A 7325-nucleotide genomic window follows, 5' to 3' on the forward strand; every position below is an offset into this window, starting at 1 on the left:
TACACCTCAAACTAATACATTTTTATATGTCAATTGTGTTTCAATAAAATCAGAAAAAATAAAAATAAATAAAAGAGTTAAGTGAGTTCCAGTATAACTGTTTAAATGGGGGGCGGTGTTACTAAAATGAGCACAATCTAGAAGTTTTGTTGTTTAAATGTGTAGGCTTCCATAATTGGGAAAATGCCATAATAAGTAACACTTTATTCCTTGACAGCCCCAGACAAAGGAGGCACTTACATCGATTTTGAATTGTAGGTTCAGGAGATGGGGGGGACTTCCTGGGTAGGCGTTTTCCAGCAGAGAAGTGAGTGTGGTCATAAGTGCGGGCAGTAGTTCTCACCGGCCAGTAGGTGATCCCCACCCCACCCCACCCCCACCATCCGCCGCTGCAGTGGAGCCAGAGCTGTGGCTCTCTGTCACCCTCTGCACACCTCATCTCCTTCCCTCGATGATGGAGAAAAACACAGACCCCTGGATGTTACAGCCTGGTAGGGGGCAGGGAAATGCAAATACGATCCTTTATTAAATAATAGTAAATACAATTGACATTGAACTTGTATTTTTTGAGCAACCACAGTATTTGGCACCCGCACGGAGGATCTCAAGCTTTTCTCCTTGTTTGTGAGGTTGGTATACTGATTAAAACTGCTAGATGCTTTTAATGACTGGGGGGAGGCAGGCAGACACGACGTCAGCGAGCCGCTGCCCGCCTAGTGGGTGGGCTCCAGGTGTGACCAAGCGCCTTTCTTAGATGGGTCTCCATTACTGTTAAAGGGACTACAGTTCCTGTTGCCTGTTCTCTCTCAAGCTTCTCACGTGAGCCTTTCTGCAAGAATCTAGGTCTTTTGCTGTTCTCTCTTGATGCTGAATTTCAAAAGATGCTGGCAGAAGCTGACAGCGGCTCAGCAGAACAGCTTCCTTCTGAGGACAGTCCGTTGGGGCTCAGAAGTCCCCCTAACCTGAAGACAGTGCAATTATTCTGTGCCATCTCTCAACAAAGAAAGGGGGAGAGGAAAAGTGGTTGGAAGCACGACCTGTAGGGTTAGTTGCAGACTTGCTTCTCCTAATCCAACCCGAGAGGACTTGAACAATTTTATGACTTGTCCCGTAACTTCCACGGAGAGCGATGAGCTCTCCAGTCGTGGCTACCTGTTGGACAGGTATTGCCTTGCTTGCCTTCCCTCTCATGAGTGGTCTCAGCTCCTGTGGTGCTCAACAGCCAAAGGAGGGAGGGAAGAGTGTTCTTACTGGGACATCTGGTGGGAGGCAGACAATCTCTGTGGAATTCAGGTCACTTCCAGAGACCCTGCCCTCAATGGCCAAGCCAGGCAGATGGGGCTCCATGGAAAGAGGGTTATGCAGGCAAATCATTAACCACAGGAGAACGTTCTGCAGGGAAGCGGTGGCATGGGTTAGACACTTTCTGTACACAAAGGATGAAAGGAAGGGTGAACCAGAAACCTCAGTGGGAATCCTGTCCGCAACACTTTACCCCACGGAAAAGTCTATCCTCACTGAAGAAAACCAGGCAGAAACTGATGGTGAAAACATGCAAAGGAGACAATCTTCCCTGGAATTTGATGCAGAGATCGTATATCCTTAACTCGGGTTCTGAGGCCATTTCTTTCCCAATTTTCTTCTCTGGAGCCCTTTTCAAACCTATAGGGGTACTTGAAGATTTGCCCCTCTTATGATCTGAGCTCCATGATGACAGAAACATGTTGGTTCTGTTCATTGCTACACCTCCCAGTCAGAACGGGGCACTCAGGGGACGCAGGAGGGTTACGTAAGTGAATGAATAAATGAGTTAATGAATGAATGAATGAGGGAGGGAGTGAGCAATGGCCCCGGTGATGCTGATGTTGTCTGACCACCCTCCTCAGAGCCACCGTCATGCTGGGTGCTGTACTAAACAATTTTAGATATCATCTCTTTTAACGACACTTGAAAAATGGATATTGTCACCAAAGACCTGGTGGGCAGCCAGCGGAGGGGCTCAGCCGTTGCGCCCGTGGTCCAGAGCCCAGCGCCCAGGACAGAACATCTCCATCTCATTTCCTAGGCTGCAGCTCCGACCCACACATCCAGAGACGTCTCAACATCTGCCGTGGCCCATAGCACTCGACACCGACCAGCATCACTTACCCCACCTTCCTTGGTGGAAAGGCACAGAATGACCATGGAGGTCATTTCAGTACCTTCCTGGGCTGGGCGCCACGGCCTCATCTGATAGCTGGTCAAAGAGGCAGAAGAACGTGGGAGAAGAAGCCAGTGAGTGGTTAGGCCAGTGCTCTGTTTATCTGGTTTGTCTCTTTGTCCCGTATCTCTCACCTGCTTCCTGTTCATCTTTCTCGCCACCGATCTGTCTTGTTCTCTTTCTTCACGGCAGCCCAGCTACCTGCTTATCTCTCTGTCACAGCGTTTCTGGGCAAGAGGATGAAGAGCGCTCGGTCTGTAAACGTGCTCCTTCCTCTGTCAAGGCCTGGATGGAAAACCCGCGTCTCCCTCATTTGTGTGACGACCCATCAGCTCATCCACTCGGTATCTACGCGCAGGGTTAGCCACGGTTCAGAAATAAAATGTAAAATTACTCGTCCGCTCTTTCCTCTTGGAGAGCTGTGTGGCTCGGGGCCAGCTCCCTCACACTTTCTCTCTTTGGTCGATCGTTTGAGCCGAAGAAACTGCCTGCTTCTTGGAGTCCGGGGTCTCCTAGGCATCACAGCGCAGTGCGAATTCTTTGAACAGATAATTCCTCCACGTTCCTACGTGGGGAACGTCATCCGGGGGATAGATGGAAGTAACTCTTTGAATGGAGGTGGTCGTCAGTGTGGTCACGTGACCCTGGGAAGGCTCTGTGTGTCCTGAAGATTCCCAGGGCCCAAGCATGGATGTCTGACCAGGCCTGCCTGTCCTAAAGGTGCCCAGGATTCACTTCCAGTGTTTTCAAGGCTGGCCAGGCTTCTGCACTCCCTGTTGGGTCACATGAAAAATGATGGATTGTGAGAACAGTACCGGGCTGACATGCGAACCAAAATTCTGAAACGTGCACGAACATGTAGCCCGTAGACATGGCGAAGAGACAAGGGCCCGGGGAGTTTGTCCGTGGCGAAGGATGATGATGGCGATGAAGCTCTGCGGGCGGACTTCTGAAACTGTCCCACAGCGTCTTCAGTACGTGTACATGTGGACGGGGGCGAGATAACCAGAGGGATTCAGACTTGGTCTACACAGGTTGCAAAGCCACTGTGTGAACATCTTCCCTCCCGGAAACTATCAAGTCAAAAAATTAAAGAGTGGTTAAAAACTGTCCATGTTGAATCCAAACGCAGCTGATGATGAGGGTATTAGTTTTCTACACCCGCCATGACAAAGTGCCACACAGTGACCGGCTTGAACAACACACAGTTAACTGTGCCCTGGTTCCGGGGTTGGCACGTCCAAAATGAAGGCGTTGGCTGGAGTTGTCCCCAAGCCTGTGACGGAGACCTTGTCACACCTCTCTCCTGCTTCTGCCGGCTTGTCAGAAGCCTTTGGGGTCCCTTGTCCTGTAGGTGCAGCAGGTGTGTCTTCACATGCTGTGTCCCTGTGTGCATGTTTGTGTCATAATGTCCAAATGTCCTCTTCTTATTACGCAGCTGTCCTGTTGGATCAGGGACACGCCCTGCTCCAAACGCAACTTCATCTTGACTAATTCCATCCGCAATGACCCTGTTTTCACATAAGGTCACCTTCTGAGTACCGGGGGTGAGGACTTCACCATGTGAACTGCGCGGGGGGTATACTACTCACCCCACAACTGTGGGGGAAACCAGTGTTCCAGAGATCGCTGTTTTGTATGAATTCTGCCCCCCCCCTTCGAGATTATTCTGGGAGAACTACTCTGACTTCCGGACTCAGTTTCCATGTTTACTGGGCACACCAGGTACCAAAATTTGACACTTACAGAGTCTTATACATAACATATGAACTATGTCATAATTTATAACTGGCACCATAGTCACAAGATAATCAAAATGCAGAACTAATATATATTTTCTAAAGATTATGGAAAATTAGAAACATTTTTTGCATTTAAAATTAAAGTTCTATTTATCAACGTTAGATGATGGCCATTCACAGAACTTTCCTCAAAATCAGGTAGCTTGATGATTTGGGGTCTATGTTTAGAAAGACAGCTAGAGATCTTTTTGATTTTTTAAATCGCAAAGGAACACAAGAACCAAACAAGGGACTTAGAGGGTGCTTACAAACAGAGCGACATTTTCTTTTCAGAGATAATGAGGTAAAAAATAGATCGGTCATCCTACTTCTTTGAACTGTTCATGCAGTAAAAGAGAATTAGCAGGATTAAAGCTGTAGAAACCTAAACTGTTTTTCCCCCCACAGTTGTTTTCTATTTTGTAGTGCTAAAAATTAAACAGACTTATTTCCATTGAAATCTGTCACCCACACTGGCTATGAAGCAAAACCCACCAGCCCTGGACGACGAGCCCGTCTGTAGCTGGAACAAAACCCTGGCGAGTCGAGCACCCCAGATACTTGCCACGGTGACGAAATGAGTATATGTCACCAGGTCAGGCCAGAGCCCGTGGAGGAGATTTTTTCAGTGAAATGAAACCAGAGTTGGCCAGAAGTGGGGTTCAAGTCCAAGGGAAACAGCCCGCCATTCCCTGACAGGAGTGTCCCTGGAAGCAATTACGTCATCCAGTTCAAAGTATTCCAAGTCAAGCCTTGGAATAAAGATCCCACACAATTCCGTTATACTACATGCTAAAGGTACTTAATAACTTTACATTTTATTAAAACAGAGACTATAAACTCCAAGTGGTTCTACCTCAGAAACAAAATGGAGTTTCAGAGTCACATATTTACAACATGTCATCTCCCCAAATATTGATTTGATGTCCTCATAAATCTAAGTTGTGTGATGTGCCAGTTCCCTATCAGTACATACAAATGAAAAAAAAATGTTTAGCAATGGACAACCCTATTTTATTGTGCTCACAGATTCTGTCGGACAGGGATTTAAAAATGGTGCAGCAGGAAGGGGTCCTTTCTGCTTGTGCTCTCGGGCCTTAGCTGGGAAGTCTCTGACGCTGGGATTCCTTCCCTGTCTGGAGCTGAAATCATCATCTGGGGCTATGGGAGGGGAGGGAGGTGTGTTTGCCGCCATGTCCGTTCACCAGAGCTGGGCTGGCTTCAAGACTGGGCTCCAATGAGACCATTGGTGCAATGGGTCCGTGTGGCTTGGACTTCCTGGCAATGTGGTGGCTTCTGGGGTGGTTGGGCTTCTTACGCAGTGGCTCAGGGTTCTAAGAACAAACGTTCTGGCCAATGAGGTTGAAACTGCACAACCTTTTCAGATCTGACCTTGGAAGCTACACAACGTGATTTCTGCCACAATCTGCTGTTTACACATGGATCACTGTGGCCAGAGCAGATTCTCGATGAAAAGAATGTCAAAGAATTCACAGCCATCCTTAAAACACTGGCTTCGTTGTTTTTGGTGTGTGTGTGTGTGTGTGTGTGTGTGTGTGTGTGTGTGTGTGTGTTTGGAAGAACTCTCTTTCTCGCTCATGTACTACTTCTTTATCAGTGAATAAAACAGGGAAAGATTGAGGCCACTGTTCTCTGGGATGACGTCATCACAATAAACCCTTACTCTGCCCAACTGTACATACAGAACTTTGAAAAGAGTTTTTGAGAAAATGGCAGTGAAGACCTTGCAGGGGTCACACGATGAGGGGACAGGAAATTCATCGCATCATGTTTCCTTCCAAGGATGCTTTTCCTTCTGCACATTACTAAACAGAATATTTTCCTGAAGTTTCTCTTTCAATCTCTAAACATAATACACATGAACATTTTATGAGCAAGCCGGTTTTTTGCACAAAAGTTGCAGACTTCAAACAATGCAAAGTGAATTTCTCTCTGAAGCCATTGCACAGTTAACCACACGACATGCTTAAACTTTCCCCAAGTTTCCATTTTCTTACCCTATTTTGTCATAATGTTCCAAACTCTCCTACAAATTTGTATTCCTCTCTTCTTTGAAATATTACTTCCCAAAGAAAAAATTGAGACAAAAACACATTCACCCAAAACACAAATTCTGTTCTTTCGAGGCTGATAAGCCAGGGTCGGTTTTGACCTACAATTAACTGATTTTTGAAATGATGATCTTCACTATTTCAAATGGGGCAGTGTTTTCTGGATTAGTGTCTGGAATAAAAGCTTTGGCTTTGTTTTAAAAGTTTTGAGTTTATTCTGAAATACAGGTTTGTTTTCCAAGAGTATTTGATAATTTCAAACATAAAAATTACATATATTTCATAAACTGAGTTTGGATTCTTATTAATGTCAGTTAAATTAACTCTCATTTCAGAAGGCAGAAAGAGAATGTGGGTGAAAAGAAGAACAAAACTGGGAGCACCTGGGTGGCTCAGTCGGTTAAGCATCTGCCTGTCCCTCGGGTCATGATCTCAGGGTCCTGAGATGGAGCTCTGCGTTAGTCTCCCTTCTCTGTGGGGAGTCTGCTTAGGATTCCCTCTTTCCCTCTGCATCACCCAATGGTGCTCTCTTGCTCTCTCTCTCAAAAAAACACATATACACACACAAAAAAAACCCTAAAAAAAAAGAAAAAATTGAAGATTAAACTGTCTTGCATGATAAATAAGTATTATTTTTTCAAAATCTTTATTTTTTTTGCTTTCTCAAAGTGCCTGAAGGTTATGTTTAGAACCAACATACAAGTAATTATGTATTTTTTCTTCAATTAAAAAAAAAAAAAAGACAACTTAAAAAAAACTCTCCTAATTATCTGAGGGAGATAATAATATATGGTTAAGGGACGCCTGTGTGGCTCAGTGGGTTAAGGCCTCTGCCTTCGGCTCAGGTCATGATCCCAGGATCCTGAGATCAAGTTCCATATCGGGCTCCCTGCTCAGTAGGGAGCTGGCTTGTCCCTCTCCCTCTGCTGCTCCCCCTACTTATATGCTCTCTCTCTCTCTCTTTCTGCCAAATAAATAAACAAAAGTTTTAAAAAAATAGTATATGGTTAAGACACAGAGGGATGAAAAAGTATCTTAAGGAAGTCGTGAAGTGAAGAATCTTCATTTCTTTTCAGTGCTTCTGAGTCATCTCTACAAGCTTAATTCTGAAGGGCGTTAGAGGCTATGGGGGAAGGGACCTCAGACTGTCAGAATTTCTGTTTTGAGAGAGCAGATTCCTTTACCTGTGTTCACAAATGCCAAAGAGTGGTAGCCCCAAGCAGTCTCATGATGGAAGCGAGCAAAGTCTGCTTTCTGGGTCCTCAGCCTACT

This window comes from Mustela erminea, chromosome 6 (genome assembly GCF_009829155.1).
Source record: "Mustela erminea isolate mMusErm1 chromosome 6, mMusErm1.Pri, whole genome shotgun sequence".
Taxonomy (NCBI): domain Eukaryota; kingdom Metazoa; phylum Chordata; class Mammalia; order Carnivora; family Mustelidae; genus Mustela; species Mustela erminea.